Source organism: Meriones unguiculatus, chromosome 2 (assembly GCF_030254825.1).
Source record: "Meriones unguiculatus strain TT.TT164.6M chromosome 2, Bangor_MerUng_6.1, whole genome shotgun sequence".
Taxonomy (NCBI): Eukaryota; Metazoa; Chordata; class Mammalia; order Rodentia; family Muridae; genus Meriones; species Meriones unguiculatus.
In genome coordinates this window covers 76,244,053-76,265,331 of record NC_083350.1, presented here as the reverse complement: position 1 = coordinate 76,265,331, position 21,279 = coordinate 76,244,053, and the positions used below count along the sequence as shown (strand labels likewise).

General features: G+C 43.1%; 1 protein-coding gene across 1 annotated transcript in view; it reads left to right on the top strand.

The window, feature by feature from the left end:
• Window positions 1–21,279, top strand: part of Greb1l (GREB1 like retinoic acid receptor coactivator) — a 239,450-nt gene that overhangs the window by 26,874 nt on the left and 191,297 nt on the right. The gene's annotated exons all lie outside the window — the stretch shown is intronic.

The following is a 21,279-nucleotide window of genomic DNA, read 5'->3' as shown; positions in this document are numbered from 1 at the left end:
GAAAACACTCACACACACAACCTTTAACTCAGTGCATTTCTGTAATATCCAGTACCAGGCGAAGGAAAGATGGACAGATCTCGGGTTTAAGAGCATAGGCTATACAATGGGACCATGTCTTAAAAAAAAACAAAAAAACAAAAAAACAAAAAAACAAACCAAAGAAATAAGGAAACTGAAAGATAAATTTGTTGTGTTTAGTAGATGCTGACAAGAGTTTATGGGTTAAATTAATAGGCCTTTATATTTCAGATTTTATACATGGAATGGGTCTGGGCCCATTGAGACTTTTGTTTTGTTGCTTCAGTACTTAAGTGAATAAAAAATAAGGCCATTAAGAAAAAAACCCTCAACATTTTGTTTTGTTTTGTTTAGTGTCTTTAGATGGGATGTGTTCTTTCCTAGCGTGCTCCATCTTAGCCCCAAAGTTTACAGCATTAAAAAATGTTACACACATTTAAGACACATTATAATTCAGAATGTAGAAGACCCTGTTGTGTGGGCTCCCAATTCAGGTCGGGCAGGTGAGGGAGGATGAAAGATGTCTGTCACATTGATTCTCCATCTTTCAGCAAAGGAGACCATTTCCCAGCAATCCCAGCCTCTCCTTAGTTTCCCTTTGCTGAACCGAGGCCACATGGACATCCCTCTCTATAGAAGAACCTAGAAGGATAAGGAGCAGAATTTTCATCAGCTTAGATGAATCAAAATCCTCTCTCTGGTGCTGTGTACATGACTTCCACCATCACCTGCAAAATAAATAAATAAATAAATAAATAAATAAATAAATAAAATAAAAAAAGAAGCCCCGTTAGCAAAAAGGAAGAGGGATGGGTATTTAAAAGCAGACCATGGAGGGCTGGAGAGAGGACTTGGCAGTGAAGAGTACATACTACTTTCTCAGAGGAACTGAGTTCGATTCTCATCGATGCCTGTAACTCCAGCTCCAGGGAATGTAACACCCTCCTCTGGCCTCTGAGTACTTAAGTGCACAAACCCACACACAGACAGGCTCATCGACATAAATAACTAAATAATATATTTTGAAGAGCCCACGAATATGGGCTGCCGTGTATTGCTCTTTAAAATTCAGATTGACCAATACCCCCACAGTGGAATGATTTTGAAAATATTTATTTAATATCACGTTATTATGTGTGTGAGTGTATGCATGTGCACCGTGGACATGCAGGAGCCTGTGGAAGTCAGAGGAGGTGTTGATCCTCTGGGCTGCAGATCCTGTGAGCTGCCCTGTAGGTGTTGGGAATTGAACTCAGGACATCAGCCAGGGCCCCTGACCCACCTCCCCAGGTTCCAAAGCCTTACTTTTTATGACAGTATTTAATAGCCCTTTAAAAAGTCCTTTAAAATCACATCTATCTACCAACCTATCACCTATCTATCTATCTATCCATCCATCGCCTATCAATGTCTGTGTTTATTTATTTGCACATGCTTGTGCATGTGTCTCTGTGTGTGTGTGTGTGTGTGTGTGTCCAAGAATGGCTTGTAGGAGTTGGTTATTTCCTTTTACCATGTGAGTTCTGGGGACTAAGCTCAGGTCATTGGGCTTGGTAGTAAGCGCCTTTACACACAGAGCCGCCTTGCCAGCTCAATAAACCTTTCTCACCCAATCTTTTAGCCATCGTAAAACATTTGGAGTAAAATACATAAATATCTCAGTCCATTTAGGATGCTAAGACAGAAACACCTAAATGGGATGATTGGTATACCCAACAGTTTATTTCTCCCAAGTGCATAGCAGAAAGTGTAATGTCAAGACTGCATTTTCACAGAGGTTGTCAGCCACCTGTGTCCTCATACGTGAGTGGACCTAAGCTTATCCTGAAAGCTGCAGCCCCTAAAGCCACAGGATTTCAGTGTAGGGGTCTGGGGTTGGTGCGAACAGTTAGCCCTGCTGCTAAGCCCAGCCATTTAACGTAGTGCTCCATTCTGCAGGGGATCACACACGTGACCGTGGCGCCCCGAGGGCAATGCAGCTGAAATATCCCTGTTGCCTCGTGATGTAGTGGCTGCTACATCCCAAACGATACATGGTTCGTGTGTCTGTGCTTGTGCCGGCACGTGTGTTAAAGCACAGATCACACGTGATACTTGTTAACAAATGGTTCCTTTTGTTTGTGTGTTTAATCTGCTGTATTTCCCGGCCTTTTAGATCATACTTTTGTTTTCAAACAGGTACTGCAGAGCAATGCTGTGTTGTACTGGCAGCAGCCTCATATATCATGTTCAACTCACTCTGTGATACCTCAAGGGCCCACATCAAGTGATTGATGGACCTATACCTTATATGTGTGTGAAAGTATGTACTCTCTGATGTTCACACAGGAGGACAAAAGTATTCAAAATCAGCGTCTTGGAATGTGTCGCCATGGCTAAGCGACTCATGACTGTCTTATAATTGCAATAAGCACAGTCTTATTTTCAAATAAAAGTATACTTGTAACATAAAAGGAAGGAGAGCAAGGTAGATTGAGCAAAGTAGGATGAGAGATAAGTGATAAGGTGGGAAAAGATCGGCCAAATAGGTCGACAAAGAGAGAGTTTGATGTCAATCTCACTATTAGAGTCAAATAATTTTTATGTAAAGAAACTAAAATAGTAATAGATAATATTTATTAATCATTTTTATGTCTCAAGCCCTGATATAAGTGCTTTTTTTTATTACATTCCACTTTTTTTCTTCATTTAGTCCTTACAGACTTATCTGTATAAGGATTCTTTTCCTCTTTTTTTATGGTTATGGGGGTTAAAAGAGAGAATGAAACACCAACCAAGGACCATGCGTGGACTGGACCTAGGTCCCCTACACAGATGTCACAGATGGGCAGCTCAGGCTTCATGTGGGTCCCCTAGTAAGGGAAGTGGGGCTGTTCTCTGACATGGGCTCTGTCTCCTGCTTTCTGATCACTCCCCTCTGGCAGGAGAAGAGGATGTGATTTAATGAACTGGGGTGGGTGGGAGGCACTCCCCTTATCTGAGGAATAGGGGAGGGGAAGGGGAAAAGAGGAAGGGAGGGTGTGACTAGGATGAGAGGAGGGAGGGCTACAATCGAGATATAAATGAATAAAAAAATTAATTATGCATTCCTCAAATAACACAAAGGAATTAACAATAACAAAAAAATCCTGGAAATATGACAAAGCATTACAATTCTCTTTATATAAAGAATTTTATAATACATCACAACGAGCAAATGCTCTAGGGCAGAGGTTGATGGATTCATCCTGGACCGTCTTACTTTGAAAATAAGTTTTTACTGAAGTGCAGTTAGCTTATTCATTTGCATATTGTTTATGGCCACATTTGAGCTGCAGTGGTCGAGTTGACTATGACGTCAAACCCCGTGTTTATTCGTCTGGCTTCTTACAGAAGCACTTGCTCAGTGCATGCCTAAGGACGTGAGTGCAACCCCCTCCCCAGAGGTGGTAGTACGTCTCTACAGTCCCAGTGCTTTGATAGCAAACGAGAAGCCGAAACAGGAGAATCTTTGGAAGCTCATGGGCCAGGGGCTTGGTTTACCCAGTGGCAAGCAAGAGACCCCAAACAAGGTGGACGGCAAGGCCTGACACACAAGGTTGCACTCTGACCCCCTCCCCCACATGCCTTGGCACACCCACATGACATGCCCACACACCCACATACAGAGATTTTGGTTTTTAAAGAGAAAAGAGAGAACACCTTTATTTTCTTTGGAAGAGCAGCAGGAGAATGGTCTAGACGGGTCAACCTGCTTCTGCAGCTTCATTCACAGTGGTAACAAGCATTAAATGTTAATGTCCACAGCGTTGAATGTTCTCCCACCTTCTTCCCAGCAAGCCAGCCATTGCATCCTCTCTCTGTGCCTGTGCACTTGGGTTAACTGCTAGAGAAATTTACAAAACTAGTGTGATGCGTAGCATAGTTACTTTAATGGTTTCCTATCTGGGCTGGGAAAGCCTGTTCTGAAATCTGTGTGCGTGCATGTGTGTATGGATGCCAGAGGTGGACATCAGATGTCTTCCTCATTTACTCTCCACCTTAGGTTTTGAGATGGGCTCTCTCTGTGTCCATGGAGCTCACTGGCTCCACACTGGGATTAGACACACGCTGTGTGCCTGGCTTTTATGTGGGTGCTGGGGATCAGACTCAGCCAAGCACTGAGTTGACTGAGTTATTTTCTCTGCCTCATGTTTCTATTCCCTAACTAGCATTTAGTCCTCGGTGCCCTTTTCTTTCCTCTACATACCCCTCCCTAGGCAGTCCCATCGTCTCTTTACACACAAATCTTATTCCCAGACGGAATTCTTTGCAGCCTCCCCTTCAACTTCTCACGAGAATTCTTCTGCGGATGAATGTCATAATGTGTCTCAGACCGGACAGAGCTGTAAGTCAAGTCACTGTCACCGCTTACCGTGCCGCCTGACACCCTACAGCCTGTCACACCACAGGAGCCCCTCAGTGCTCTGTCACTTCCCTGCCTTCCCTGCAACAGTCTGAAGTCAGGGCACGTGTTTTACATTTCTCACAAACTCTGTGGGAGCCGAGAGGATGAAACTTACTGTCACCAACAGCCAACAGAACTCACGAAGAGCTAGTAGACTGGCCTCTGGAATGAACCCTGTCTGGGAAATCAGTTGAGAGGTGAAGCACCAAAAATGTTCTCCTTCTTGTAGGGTCTGTTGATAAAACAGCGAAAAGCATCACAAGGCCTCTTGAAGCAGATTTAGTTACAGCAGGTGTGTTTTATAATTTAGCAGTAAAGCCATTTAAGCTCTAGAGGAGATGATGCCGAGGCTGTGACATCCTCCTCCTCAGAATCTGAAGTATAGTTCTAAACGTTGAGAATTTTACATTTAGCACTCAGCACACTTAAGAATCTACCTGAGTACTTTATGGGTTTTGGCACTCAATGGGGCTGAGAACTCTTAAGTATAAGATGTTCTGATATCAAGTGTTCTTAAAAATTTTTAAATCGGAGTATTAATCCTAGCATGATACATATTATCAAATATAAAAACAAGCAGCAATGAAAACACCAGTCACATTGTATCAAGTAGAAAAATTGATTTTCAGAACGCAGGTTTGAATTAAATATGTGGTAGCCAGAAATCATAAGGAAGGGGTACATCTATGCAAAGTGAAACCAATTACCTGTCTTTATAACCCCAAGTCTTTTTGTTTGTTTCTGCACAGGGTCTGTGTAATGACCTTGGCTGTCCTGGAACTCACTCCATACCCGGCTGGCCTTCAACTCAGATATCCGCCTGCCTCTGCCTCCTGAGTGCTGGGGTTAAAGGTGTGTGCCACTACTGCCCAGCTTAACTCCATACTCTCAATGCCAATAATACTGTTTTACTTTGAAGAGTCAAGTCAAGACTTTTGGAAGTTTAAAGATTATGAACATTCGACTAGTCCAACACAAACAACAATACTCCTATAGCTAAGAACATACGGAGTAGTAATTCTGTCTTCAGCCAACTTCATGATTCTCTAATTTTCCTGAAAAAAATTATTATAAAAGTAAATAGCTAAGATCTTGATCTTCCAACATTTTTATGAACTTAGAAATCCAAGTTCCATCCAGGCATGGTTGTGTATGCTTATAATTCCAGGACTTTGGAGGCTGAGGTAGGAGAATTGGGGGTCCAGGCCACCTGGGCTCTGGGGAGACCCTGATTCAAGACAAAAACACATGCAGCCTGCTTCTCCACTCAGGCTTCTTCCCTGTTTGAAGAAAATAGAACATTAGAATTTGGGGATATGGAGAAAAATGGTGCCTAAAATCCCACCAACTTCATACAGATTTTTGCAGGAATGTATTTTTCATGATTGTAATTTCACTTATCCCTTTGTACTCTTGAAACTATTCCCTTCAGCCAGATGGTGGTGCACACCTTTAATCCCAGCACTCAGTGGGCAGAGGCAGGCAGATCTCAGTGTGTTCATAGCCAGCCTGGTCTACAGTGTGAGTTCCGGACAGCCAGGGCTATACAGAGAAACCCTGTCTTGAAAAAACAAAACAAAAAAATAATTACCTTCAAGGACATTTTTCTGTGGTGATACTAAATTATTATGATTTTAATTTTGGGGGAAGCCTATTTCCACATACCAGTTTGCCCTGACTTCATACCGGTTTTACTTGGTACTTATGAGTCTTTTTATTTTTATTTTTTCAGGTAGATTTCGAAAAGTAAAATTGCTGAGCTGAAAGTTAGGCTTTTTGGTCCATAACCTCTTAAATGATTTTCCAAAAATCCCCTTCCATTTTTAGTTTCTCACTTACAGTTTTAGTTTAGCAGGCGTTATAAAGAGCCAGGTAGTAGTTTTTGTTTTGTTTTTTAGGGTCATTTTAGATTTACAGGGAAATGTGGCAGAAAGTACAGGGGCTGTTGTGATTCATGGCCCCTCTCTCCTCTCTCTTTATCGCTAACATCTTGTCTTAGTGAAGTTTGTTTGACAGAGTGAAACACTGACACATTATTATCAAATAAAGTTTATAGTTCATGTTAGTGTATTCTTTGTGTTGTGTTTAAAAAAAAATTATGAGAGCATCTATTATTGCCAATTGACTGCCCTAAAGTCCTCTGTGCCTCGTTCACTGCTTTCTTTTTTTCTCCTCTGGATCTTGGGTAGCCGTAGATCTTTTTACTGTCGTCCTCTGAATTCTTCCAGAATGCCATATGCGTTCATGTACCCTGTGGTGATGTTTAGCCAATGGACTGTACGTCCGGCAGTGACCCCCAAAGGTCATACTGCTCAGTAAGCTCCTTGGCTGTCTTGGTTTGTGTGCAGTCACTGGATGTTCACCCACAAAGGCACCGAATGGGGCATTTCACAGGGCGTAGCCCGTCCCCATTGTCATGTGACACGGGGGTGTATAGCTCCTCAGGTCTTTCATCTAGCAATGTGCAGTTACGCTTCTGTCGTGGTTTTTCCTATTGCTCTCTAGCTCATTTCTTTTCATCACTGAACCCCATTGCTCTGTGTGGGTGTACTGCAGCTCATCCAGGCACCTGATGATTGGCATCCCGTTGTCTGTAGTCCGGCAGGTGCTGTTAGCACTGTGTACAAGCGGGACATCGTTTCCAGCTCGTTTCAGGAATACGCTTTTCAATGTACATGTTATTTCATATACACATTCTGTCTCTGGATACACTACTGAAATGTTAGCTGCTTTGTTCTCCCCCACCCCGCGGAAGTCTGTTTCTCCAGGTTGCCTTTCGTTTGTTTATTTTGGGCTCCGTCTTTGAGGTATTTCCCAGAGGTTTGCTCCTCCTGACGGCGTGCTCTTATTTAAGGCCAGTGCCCCGTAAAGCTGTTAAGAAGCTGGTCACTGCGGGCTGGTTCCCGAGGAGTGTCCAGCCAGCAGAACGAGCCTCCCTCCTTAGCCGGATCACAGTCTCCGCTGCCTGCGTGGGTGCTGGAGGACTGGCTAGCCTCTTTCTGGGCTGTGCTGAAAAAGAGATCGGCTTGCAGTGAGTGGGGGCGTGCGTGGGACGTGCGCGGTGTGTGCAGTGAGTGGGGGCGTGCGTGGGGCGTACGCGGTGTGTGCGGTGAGTGGGGGCGTGCGTGGGGCGTGCGCGGTGTGTGCAGTGAGTGAGGGCGTGCGTGGGGCGTGCGTGGGGCGTGCGTGGGGCGTGCGTGGGGCGTGCGCGGTGTGTGCAGTGAGTGGGGCGTGATGTGTGCGATGTTTGCACTGTTCACGGAATCCTCTTGGTTACAGAGTGGTTCTCCCACCGCACTGCTGACCTGCGGAGCGAAGCAAGTGTGCTTGTCCGATTGTGGGGAAGGGATCTTGGGCTTTCACTGCTTTCTAACAGAGAATTTCCGTCAGTCCTCGGGCTTCTAACCTGCTTCTGCCTTTGGGGCGAAGGTGCACTTTCCTGGCTAAATCTGCTGGTTCCCCTGTGGCTGAGTTGGAATTCAACTTTCTCTGACCTGGAAGGTCTGTTATGGCTTGTTCTTTCGCCTTGAGTTTGTAAATTCTGTTGGTCCCTCTGTGTCTTTCTCCTTTGTTCCGGTGATTTGCCTTTAGAGAACCCTTTGTTATACTTTTAGTTGGGTTTGGCAAGAAGTAGAACAGAATGCGTACGAATACTATGTAATATTTACACGGCACTCCTATTCACATTTAAAGGGAGAATTGACAACAATTCAGTGACGGCTCAGTGGATAAAGGTGCTTGCCACTAACACGACCTCAGTTCAGGCCCCGGGTCGACACAGCGCAAAGAGAGAAGCATCGCAGAGAGCTGACTTTTCCCCTCCGCTCATGTGCTCGGATATGTGTGCGCACATTTAAATAAACAAATGCAGAAAAGAAACGAAAAATTAACTTTTATAGACAGTAGAAGCCAATTGGCTAAAAACCTCCAGAAATAGGTTTTTACAATTTTAATATTATCTATAAATGGACCTGCATAAGTTTTAGGTGCACACCTGTTTTTAGTTTACTATGTGAATACATAAATATGCAATTTCTTTGGTTCAAGATACGATGATGTCTAGAGACAGACCCAGGTTCAGGGGGTGTGGGTGGGAGCTGAGTGCATAGGACATGGGACACCACGGTGGGGCAGAGACGCCCTGGCATGTGCTGTAGTGACGACAGCCTACCTTTGCACGCTTTTAAAAGCCCCCGAAATGTTCGTTCACAACTGGTTTATCTTATAGCTTATAAAGTTATGATTAAACTTTCTGAGTAACCATCCAAAAGACCAGCTCTATCATATCATGGGTCACAGTCTTTGTGCCCTTAAAAGTTTACAAATTTAGACCGGTAGTGCAGAGCTCATGATTAATGTATGTTTGATTGGCCTATCTCCCCAAACTCTTTTTTCCCTCATCTAATAAAGTGTCACATGAAGTTACGCTTTTCCGTTAGGTGTTTTCGCTCGCCTGTTTCCAGGCTCTATGTGCTCGCCCATCAGTGCACAGTTATACAGGTGTACAAGCATTAGGACAGAAGCTCAGCACCCTGGCCTGGCTTGGTGGTACACATCTTTAACCCAGCACTCGGGAGGCAGAGCTCTGTGAGTCTGAGATCAGTCTGTTCTACAGAGTGAGCTCCGGGACAGCCAGAAAGGGGGAGAGAGGAGAGAAGGGAGCATCCTGGCCATTTTTCTATAATTGTTGTTTGCAGTTACATGCTGCTCCCTAAAGTACATGTGTCACATGTAAGTTACCTGTTTGTCATGTGATAATTACCTATTTTTCTAGTTTGGCCATTTAGGTAGTTTCAGACTTCCTGCTAATAGAAATGTAGATTTAGCTGCACAGTGGTAGAACATAACTTTAATCCCAGCACTTTGTGGGGGAGAGGGTTTGAGTCAAGCAGATCTACAGAGTGAGTTCCAAGACAGTGAGGGCTACACAGAGAAACCCTATCTTGAAAAACAAAACAAAACAACATCCCCCAAACTAAAAACCTCAAATTCAAAAACAAAAAGCTAACAACAAAAAATGTCTTAAACTGGGTGTGGTGACGCACCCCTTTAATCCCAGCACTCAGGAGGCAGAGGTAGGCAGATCTCTGTGAGTTAGAGGCCAGCCTGGTCTACAAAGTGAGTCCAGGACAGAGAAACCCTGTCTCAAAAAACAAAACAAAACAAAACAAACAAGTAAACTAAAGAACAACATGAAATGTAGATTGATTTATTCAGCTTCCATCTTTTTATTAGATAAATTCCCACAAATCCTCTGTTGCTCTTCAGTTACACAACTTCAGAGACTATCTACTTATTCATTTGCTTTTTTTTTTTTTCTAGACAGAAGTCTTACTTCATATGCAAGCTGGTCCTGGGTTGTCTCAAACTCCTAATTCCCCTGCCTCCATCTCCCATTCAGTGGGGGGAACACAGCTGTGCATCACCATGTGACCAAAACTGACATTTAGATAATTTCTTTTTAACGTACCTGGAGAATGCCACAATATTGAAGCAATATAATTTGCTAATATACCACCCTTCTGAGCCATTCTACATCATGGCTCCTGATAGTCTGTTCCACTTACTAATTGCCAGGTATACTAGTGGAAGAAGTGAAGGAAGGTATGAATTCCATGAAAAAATCCCTTACATATTATATTCTTTCAAAGACAGTAGCTCCTCAGGATTTTTACTGTGCTTAAAACCTCCAGATGGAAGGGCCTCCATTTTAGGTTAGTGTATAGCACACACTTGAGGCTGGCTCAGAATCCCAATGATTATCCCAGTAATTAGATATAATCGCATAATAAATAAGTCTAGGTGCATCTTGTCATTAATGCACAGCTCTCCTCTGCTATGTTCAAGCTGAGGAACCATTTCTTAAGACAAAAACCACAGAAACTTTAAATCACCTTTTGACTAAGTGACTGGGTATTCTGGACAAGCTTCCAGAAGCTCCTAGAATCTAGAAAGCATATGTAACCATTTAAGTGAGCAAACACTCAGGTCCCTAAGTCAGGGAACCTGAGGGTTTTGTCCTGAAGTGACCAGCAACTACAAGTCTGGATGACTGTCTGCAGGATATGAAGGTCATGCTCAGTGGCCAGGTTTGTTGCTAGAGGCTCAGGCCAGTCCCTAAGACACACTATGTGCCCTGCAACCTTTCTTGCTGTCTTCTGTGCTGTGACCAGGGCATGACAACTGGAGCCTCATAGCCAGCATTAGAAGACAATTTATAAAGATTGTGCAAACTTCAAAGTTATCTCTCTTCTTCATTGGTAATCATAGCCTTTCCTTTTCCCAGTCTCTGGGCAGCCAGGAAGCCCAATGTCAGAGGCAGGAAGTACTGCTTCCCTCCCTTGTCGGAGCAGTGCCTGGCAGCATTTCCCACACCCCGCCTTCACCCTCTCATTTCTTCGAAACCCTGCTGTGTTTAAGGCTCCTTTATTACGATACGGCGTGCACACCATCAGTTTATCTGCTTACTAAGTTGCTGAGCTCTGTAGGCATCAGCAGTCAGTTCACGGTGTGGTCCCCTCCCCGGAAATGAAACCCACTCCCATTAGCAGTAGCTTCATTTCTCTTCAAACCTCCCAGCTTTGTACATTTTCCACCGTAAGCTTTTTAGCTCTATAAATATGCTGGTTCTAGACATCTGCTGTGCATATGAGATCAATATGAAAGATTTTTGAGACTGACCTCTTTCCTTGGAATAATGTTTTCAGGGGTCTCCATGTTGTAGCTTGTAACTGACTTCTTTCTGGCTGGCTGTCTTTCTCCCTTTCTTTCTTTCTTTCTTTCTTTCTTTCTTTCTTTCTTTCTTCCTTTTCTCTTGTTCTTCCTTCCTTCTTTCCTTCCTTCCTTCCTTCCTTCCTTCCTTTCTTTTTTCTTCCTTTTTTTGTTCTTCCTTCCTTTTTAAATGACCAAATACTATCTCAGTGTATACACTACATCATGTTTCTCAGTCATTCATATTTAGTGGCTCCTTGAATTTTTATGCTTTTTGTGGGTATTAAATATAATTAAATAGCACAATGCTGCTCAAATATTCAAGTCCAAATTTTTGCATACAGGCATCTTCTCATTTCTCTAGGGTCCTACCAAATCTCTGTTAACGTGAAAGGAAGTACAAAACTGTTTTCTTTTTCTCCCCACCCCACAACCATTTTCTAAATGGCCATACTACTTTACAGTCTCACTGGCAGTTTATGAGGGTTGTGCTTCCCTGAGATCTCAACACGTACTGTCTTTTTCACTTTAGCCATATGAGTACGTCCGGAGTGCCAGCTCACCGCGGTCGTGGCTTCCATTTTCACGACGATTAATAATGCTAAACACTTTTGCATGTGCTTATTGGCCATTTGTCTGCCTTTTTTGCAGAAATGTCTGTTTGAATCGTTTGCCTGACTTTTGATTGAGTTATTCCTATTTTAGATATAAGGCCTTTAACAAATGTGTGATTTATAAATGTTTTTCCTCCTATTTCGTGTGTTGCTTATTAATTTTTTAATGGTGCCTTTTGAAGGAAAAAAAATTTCTGATTTTGGTAATGTTCAATTTACCTGTTTTTATTTTACCACTTAAGTTCCTGGGAGCCTACCTAAGGAACCATTGCCCAAACAAGGGGTGCATATTTACGCCTGCTTTTTTTTTTTTCCTCTCTTCTAAAGGTTTTGTAGGTTTGGCTCTTCTGTGCGGATCTTCATTCTGTGTTAATCCTCAGGGTAAAGTAGGTGTTTAACCTCACTCTTCATTTGGCTATCTAGCTAAGCATTGTTTGTTGGAAAGACTTTTCTTTCCCATGGAGTTACTGGTTAACCTTATCAAAACCAGCAGACAGGGCTGGGATTCTGCTCAGTCAGCAAAGCGCTTGTCTCGCATGGGAACCTGAGTTCCACTCAGCACCTGTGTGGAAAGCCAGGCGTGTTGGGGCACACTTGCAAGCCCAGCACTGGAGAGGCAGAGACGCCACTCCCCCAAGAATCTCTGGCCAGACAACCTGACCTAAGCAATGAGCCTCAGGTCCCAGGGAGAGGCCTTGGCCCCGAACATCAAGGTGGATAGTTTCTGAGATTGATCTCTGGCCACTATAAGCACACGCACACATGTGTTTTGCATCTTTACAAACACGAACATTCACACACATCAATTAACTAGGAAGATTTTTTTTTTCAACTCTCAGCTGCATTTCTTTGGTTTATACGTTTGCTTTCACATGAGGACATGTGTTGATGTCTTTGCTTTTCTGCTGGTGGCGTTCAGCTTGAAGCCTGTAGCCCTGGGCTAAGTATTTAAATTTGATGTGTTATTATTCTAACTTCGCTCTTTTTAAAGTTCGTTGCCATCATTGTTACTGCATGTGGTGTGCGTGAACGCAAGTGTACGTGGGCCATGGTGCACATGCAGAGGTCAGGACAACTCTTGGGAGTCAGTGCTCTCTCTACTGTGGGTTCTGGGAGTCACTTCTGTCATCAGGCTCCATGCCAAGAGCATGTCATCTCACTGGTCTATTCTTCTCAAAGATTATCTTGGTTGTTTTTAGTCTCTCGTATTTTTACACGAATGTTAGGGTAAGCGTGTCAGTCTTCGCTAAAACTTCATCTGGGTTTTTGATGGAGAGTATAGATCTACATCAAACAGCATGTTTGGACTTTGCCTCTCTTAGCCCAGTTATTATTATCATTAATAATAACAGTGTTATTAACCTTATTCTGAACAAAAAGGTTGAAACTACCTCATATTAGTGGTAGAAATTAAGTGAGGGTTTTTTTGTTTTTTGTTTTTTTTTTCCTGGCCTGTTTCACATCTATCAAGTGTGGTTAACAAATGTGGCTGAGTCTCAGGGTTATGAAGAGCACAGGAGAGCCTATATAGAATGCCCACAAGCACTCCCGGAATCCTTACATCTAGAATGAGGCTCCATGCCCCGTCTATGCTAACCTCACCTTTCATTGGTCCCTAGACAGGGTGCAAAAGTCCACAAACATCTGTATCATTCTGATTCTCACTGTTCGTCAAGCCACATGGACAGATGTTTCATATGCTAACATGTATAAATATAAAAGAGACAAAGAATAAAGAAGCAGCTGTTGGGAGACACATATTCTTTAGAACTTCAATTTTCTAGTCTTGGTGTTTTTTTCTCATTCTGGATGCTCAGGGCTGCTTATATCCAGTCAAGAGCAAGTCGTGACGAGGGGAAGAGCCCCTGGGGGTCTGTCAGATAGAGGGTGATCATGTGTGCGTTCATTGCACTGCGGCTTGCATGTCTATGGAGAGTCCCCACTCTTTAATATACATGTTGCATAACCTAGTGTAGGCACTGTGCCAAATACCTATCAACTCCAAATAATCCTTAAGTGTTATGTTCCAGCTTGTTTCTGCTTATTTTCGAGTGTAGCTCTGGCCCTCTGCACCTCTGGTCAACCTTAAGAAGTTGGAGTTATATTCAATGGCTAAAGAATCTCATGATTGTAAGTGTGAACTCAATTTTTTGTTCAGTCTACCAGTATTTTCCTTATGATGGAAAGTTGTCTTTAAATTTTTTTATTATAATGCTCTTAGTCTTGGAGAATTTCATCATATAGACAATAAAAGATGACCATTTCCACTCCTCTTGCTCCCTCCATGTCCCCTAAATATGTCCACATCACCTTCCAGCTTCATGTATGTGTTTTTCTGATAAACCACTGAATCCAGTTAGTGCCGCCTAGATGTGTGTGGGTGTAGGACAATTCCCTTAAACATGAGAAACCTGCCACTGACCACACCATCAGATTTTTCTCTCCCAGCATCTGTCAACTGCCAAGAGCTGCCAACCCCAGTAGGAGGTGGGGCCTGGAGAGCACTTAACCTGTCAATACCAGAATTTTGGTTGGCTGTGCGTTTGTGAGGGCAATTGACCTGTCATGTCTGGTAGCATTTCACAGCACTCCTGCCATCTTCTGTTCTTCCATCTTTTCTGAGATGTTTACTGAGCCGTGGCTGGGCTTAAGGAAAGGGGAACACCAACCCACCCATAGAAACTTCCACCCAAAATTTACCCTGCCTGCAAGATGTGCAGGGATAAAGAGAGCAGACAGAGCAGAGAGTGACGGAATGCCCAACTATTGCCTGGCCCAACCAAAGACCCGCCTATTGGAGAGTATCAATTCCTGACACTATGAATGATACTCTGCTAAGCTTGCAGACAGGTGCGTGTCTTTAGTCTTTAAAAACATTACTAGCTGTTGATGCTTTATTCTTTTTCCTTGCTTCCTTTAAATATCACCTGTTCTGTAAGAATTACTGAGACCCTCCCATCTAGATGTGAAATTACTTTCTGAAAAACTTTTATATAGTTAGAGCTCATATAGAAGTACCTGCTTGATGCATGTAAACTTACTTGTGTGCCCATGTTACTTCCCCTAGTGAGAGGTAGCTTCTCTGTCTAGACATCATGTCTGGTTGCTTGCACTCTTTCTTCACAGCCTACTGCATGTCTTTGTACATAGGGAGTGTTTAAGTATATTAGTTAGAGTTCTGGCTCAAGATGGAAGGAACTTGGCCAGCCACTCAGGTTTTCTTGCTTGTGTGACTTGAATCTTCATCAAAAGCAGCTTACTGTACCTGCTTCTGTGGCAGGGGGCTAGGAGATAATTTGTGAAGGAAAGGTTAGTCTCCCCGTACATACAGTTTGATATTGGTGTTTCAGTTAATTTCGCTTGTCAACTTGACAGACTCTGGACTCTCCTGGGAGAAAGGCTTCTGGGGGACTTTCCTTGTCGCCCTAACTGAAGTGGGAAGACCTGTCCGTTGTGGGCGGCATTGCTTCCTGGCTGGGATCCTGGACTATATTGACAAGGAAAGTGGAGCAGCAAGCAGCATGCATTCATCTCCCTCTGGCTGTAGATAAGCTGTCTCTAGCTGCTACAGGCTCCTGCTGCCTTGCCTTGCCCACTGTGATGGACTATATAGTCTTGAACTGTGAGCCATGGAAGTTGCTTTTTTGGGAGTAAGTATTTTTTGGGAGCTACAGGAAAAGAAACTAAGATTCCTGTAAATATACCCTATTAAGAAATCAACACACACATAGCCGGTGGCAGCATACTCCTTTACTCCCAGGAAGTAGAGGTAAGCTGATCTCTCCGAGTTTGAGGCCAGCCTGGTCTATAGAGAGAGTTACAGGACAACCAGGCCACAAAGAGAAATCCTAAGAAAAGGAAAGAAAGAAAAAAAAGAAATGAACCTATCAACTAGAACTTCTTAATAATATTGTTCTTGGGACTATTTTTTATTTATTTTATTTTATTAGACATATATAACTGTATGAATATATGATTCCATAAAGAGTGTATGTATGGCTTTTCTTTCATTGTTATGGTATGACATCCTAGACTGGTAAATAAAACTATATATGTATACATATATGAATAAACATATATATGAATAAACATATATGTATACATATTGAATAAACATCTCTATTTACTTATATGCGTAATTATTAGTTATGGCATGCTTCTCCATTCTGCATAAATAGATTTTTATGCAGGTAGGAACATCAGTCAGGACTGTTTTTAGGAGGAAACTATGGTTTCCAGTCTATGCCTAGTGCTGGTGACCTCACAAGCTAACAGCTCACAGTTCCTTAAATTATTTTTGATGTTTGTATCCCCTTGTCTGAGTTAAATCTATCATAGTGAAGGAGGCTGTGGAGGTAGTTCAGGAGTAGGGTGATTGCCCAGCAAAAGGCTGTGCATTTGATCTCCAACCCTGCGACAGGTTAATGAATTAGTGAGTGGTGAATAAAGTAAGTGAATGAAAATGAATGTTTGGAAGAACTTTTGAATGGACAAACCCTATGCTACATCCCATGCCATGGTAAGCTGTTACTTAGCAAAAATCCAGCAACCAGATTGCGAGTAACACATGTGTAACTCAATGACAGTGCTTTTTCCTGAGGTAAAGTCCGCAGTCTACGGCTTAATGTTGTTCCCTGAGACCTGGATTATAATAACAATTTTACAAAAATAATAAACAATTAAAAATGAAATTTATATACATAAAAAGTACACCCCCATGATTTTCACATTTACTTTCAACACACATAAGATGACTGTCAGATGGCTGTTTTATCCTTGTCTGACTAGACGCCGTCTCTAGTCTGCTTAGACTGTTGGCTGACTGTCTTGAGGAGGCTTCATCTTCTGTATGTGGAGTTGATTAGTAGAATGAGCACACAGAGGTAGCAGATGCTTGTGTCCTGGAATAAAGCAAGACGAACATTGTCGCTTAGTTGGTGGGGTGGATTTAAAGCGGAAGGAAGACAGTGTCCTCTGACACCTGTGGTGACGGAGGAAACTAAAGCACAGTCCTGAACACAGTTCAGGTAGAAAGTGCTGGATACCAGGTCTAATACGAGGTGGAGGGGCTCTGGGAGAGTTCACTGAGCTGTGTCAGGTGCAAAATATGGAACTGAGCATGTTCTGTATGCTGTCTTATCTACTCTTCGGGTCATACTATCTTATTTTATCTTTACGGTGGGTCTGGGAGGTAATATTAACTTCATTTTTTCTCATAAGGAGTCTAAGAAGTGGAGTAACTTATCCTGTGGTCACATGACATCCAGAGTGGTGAGAGGTGAAATCCTAGATGCATACTTATCAGGTTTTGAAAAGGGCGACTTAATACGGGAATTTTGGCAAATGTTACCTAGCGTTTTGAACCATGGAGATAGCTGAGCGTTATCATTATTCTTCAGTGATGCCCGGTGCTTACAAAACACCTTTCCCAGCTCTTCAAGCTTTTGGGGTTTTTGTTTGTTTGTTTTTGGCTAAACTTTGCATTTAAAATAATTACTTCTTTTGAAATGGAGACTATGCTGCCCAGACTGACCTTAAACCAAGCTTGTCATGACTATTCTTTTTAGAGATTTAGCCTTAGCTAGAAGGCGTTGAATGGCTTATCAAGAGACAGGTAATTCTGAAGGGTATTCTCATGCTGCAGCATCCGAACCCAGTGGGCTAAACCTGGATGGATGGTGACACAGGTCCGAGAGGTCAACCCAGCTGTTAATGCTTTGTCCTCTGATTCCGATCAGGCTGCCTCACAGTGTCTCCACAGCACATGTCAACACAGTTCATGTTGTCTGCTTATGGTCTCATTGGCACCACGCTTTTCAAAATGATCTGACATTTTCATAGACGAATTACACAAAGACTTTGGCGTCTGTTTTGTTTTCATTCTTGTTTTTCCGTACAGTGTTTCTCTGTGTATTCCTGGCTGTCTCAGAACTCTCTCTTTACACCAGGCTGGCCTCCAACTCAGAGATCTGCCTGGCACTGCCTCCTGAGTGCTGGGATTAAGGGTGTGTGCCACCACACGTGGTTTGATTTTTTTTTTTAACACTGAAAAGAAAATAAGTAGAATTGGAATGCAATTAGTCATGCATTTATTAATTTCCAAGCCAGAACTTAAGACTCAAAATTTATACACATTGTTCTAAAGAATTGTCTATTAGACCCACTGTTGCCACTTTGGAATGTTACCTCCTCCAGGAAGAAGAGAATCCTTTGGTAATTCAAGAATATTCTGTAGGCTGGGCACAGTGGCAGGGCCAGGCAGAAGCAGGGCTCTCTAGGGCAAGGCCTGGCTGTATAGCATAAGCTGCCTTTGGGCTTGAAAGTGGCTGCAGCTGTCCTGAAATTCACCAGTCCCCTGAGCGCTTGGATTAGAGTCATGTGTCACCGTGTCTGGCCTTGAAAGTGAATTTCAACTTAAAACACAACCCCAATACTTTGTTCTTTCGGCAACTGAACGTCTCAGGACTCCCTCCGACAATTAAGAACAGCACTGCCTCTGGATGGGTTCTGCAGCAAGCAGAGTTAAAAGTTACCAGCTCTCCCTGAGTAGCGGTTGCTGTAGTGAAAAAGCATCTGCAGCTTAGCGATAGAAGCAGAAGACTGTGTACAAATAAGTTAAAAACAATATAAACGTATTTAAATCAGTTTAATATTGCTGGGGCCCCTCCTTTATTTCGGGGCTAAGATATTTTGGGCTGTGCTGATTGATTAGAAATAGTCTTAAAGGCTTTTGGCCCACACGAGCATGAAGGCCATCTGGGAAAACAAATCAGAATGAGTGTTGTCTTTCCAACAAGACACCTGTCTGTGTGGGTGCCCTGCCGGTCCCTTCTCTCTCGAGTGAATGTGACTGTGTGGCTGCAGAGTGCTGCTTTTCTGTCAGAGACATCCTCTGAGCTGACTACAAGGCCCTGACTGGATATTACTAAACTTGGCTTTAGGAAATGCCACAGCGGTCACTCCTTCCTTCTTAACAGTCAACCCGAGCAGGAAGGCTGTGTTACGTGGCGACTGGACAGTTTCATAGTTACCCTGTTCATAAAGCCTGAGAACTTTTGTGCGGGTTCAGTTTCCAGATGAATTCCGAGGACGTATGGGAAATTACAATATTTAAGTAGAGAACTGAAACCAACATCCTAAAATGTGCAAGGCTTCTAGGGTTTTCCCTTTCCTGGTTGCCTTCACAATGGCTCAGGACAAGATGGAGACTCACCTCACACCCGGTGTTAGAGGCTGAGCGTTGGTCTGTGCATTCAGGCGGTCAACTGAAAGTAAACTACCAATTGCTGTCACCTTTTCTGTAGATTCTGCAGCAAGGATCTTCAGGAAAGTATGTTTTGTTTTTGTTTTTGTTTTTGTTTTTGTTTTGTTTTGTTTTGTCCTCTCCTTAAATTGTGTACCTATTTGAATAAGATATAATTTATCAACTTAATACTGCTGGCTCAGGTACTTACATGGATGGCTTCAGTTTATCTGCATCCAGCCTTGACATTCGCTGAGTTTAGAAAGGGGAGGAGCTCCTTGTGTAGTTGGATAACGAAAGAACAGTAATTGTGATAACCTGGATTGTTTTCTGTGTTATCGAGGCAACTAAATCTGATTTGTGTGTTTCTTCGTGGGTGACTATGATGCTCTTACCTCATCAGATTGCATGGTTGGTTTTTTTACTAAATACTTCCAGAACTGCGAGGACATGGAAGTTTCCTTGTTGAGAGTGTTCAGGGTTTGTTTTGTTTGTTTGTTTGTTTGTTTGTTTTTGTGACTTTGTCGGAGCTGCAGTATCCAGAACCAGCGTCTCACTGACTGTGTTGAAGCAGGCAGGGCTGTTAAGACTGCTGATGACTTGCAACTGCCCTCTCATTTTGGTGACTGAAAATGAAGTGCTGCTACCTGGCTCCTGACAATGGGGAAGTGGAGAATGTTTTGGCCTTGGAGTATTTCTGTGTAAAGTACGACGGTGTAAACACCTGCATTTCTGTTCTGTTCATTTAATCACCGAATGGGTCACATTAATTGCCTTCCAGAGAGAGCCAAGAGAAGAGAGTAAGGGTTTCAAGGCATGCTGTGTCATTCTGTACCTCCTGGGTGTGTGAACGCGTGTGCACTGTGCGTGTGCGTGTGTGTGCGTGTGTGTGTGCCCTGTGACATGAGATTGTTGGTGGTCTTCCTCTCACTCTTCCGCTCTCTACCTCAGTGTTCCTCAACCTTCCTAAAGCTGTGACCCTTTAACACACTTCCTCATGTTGTGGGTGACCCCAACCATAAAGTTATTTACATCGCTACTTCATGACTGTAATTTTGTTGCTTTGAATCGTAATGTAAATATCTGATATGCAGGATATCTGATCTGTGATCTCAAAGGGGTCATGACCCACAGCTGAGAACTGCTGTTCTACCTCATTCCCTTTAGGCTGGGTCTCGCACTGTCCGTGGAGCCTAAGCGTTTTTTTCCCAGCCAGGCTGGAGGCCAGCAAGGCCCAGCAATCCTCTGGTCTTTGCCCGCCAGTGCTGAGCACTGCCACACCTGACTTTTCACACGGGTGTGAGGAATCCACTGAGCCATCTTTTCAGCCCCAGATTATAAGCTCTTTATTTTTTTGTTTTCAAGCAGGCCAGTTTGCACTGTATATAAAATGGATGAGTCATATTTTTATTTAAATCATTGCTTTATTTGAACATCACAATGTTCCAATAAAAATGTTACTTAAAAAACACACACACAACTTAAGATTGGTGAGATGGTTTGGTAAGTTAAGGTGTTTGCCACCAAGCTTACCGACCTGAACACTCAGGTTTCCCCAGGGCCTGGTAGGAGGAAAAGCAATCCCCACAATTTATCTGCTTCCTCTCCATACATGTGCTGTGGCATAAGCTCACCCACCCACCCAGCACACTGGTGAAATAAGTGAGTGAGCGAGAAGGTTATATACATGGTTATCTACTCTTTAACTATTGAGCAAGTGGCTTCATCCTCTTGTCTAATTTAGACTTGGGATTCTTCTTTTCCAAAGAAGTTCATTTAAAACAGGTCATCTCAATGGTGGCTTTTCCTGAAGCCAAAACTTGTAACAGCAGGCCTGTACAAGCCACCACCATTAGCGGCTGCTTTGTCATGAGTTTTCTCTTTTACAAAATTGACTATATTAATTTTTTTGTCCAGCCAAAATTGTTCTTTTATTTATTATATTCATTTCAGCACCTAAAAAAATGTTGGGCCAATAGGCTACCTGTTGAGCCATACATCATGATTTGGCCCTGCTTTGTCTTTTTTATCACTGTTCCCTGAAGACTGACCCCTAACTGCCGAGGACTCCTTTTGTTTCTCCTGAAATTCAGTGGCTTCACATTCCCAGAGCTGATCTGGGGAGCTGTCCCCGCTGTGCTGTGCACAAACATCAGTCTGAGGAATACCTGGCTCAGTTCGCGCTCAGTGTTACCTTCCCCAACTCACTGTTCCCTTTGCCACCCGTGTCACAGATATCAGAGGTGTCTCCGAGTTGGACACAG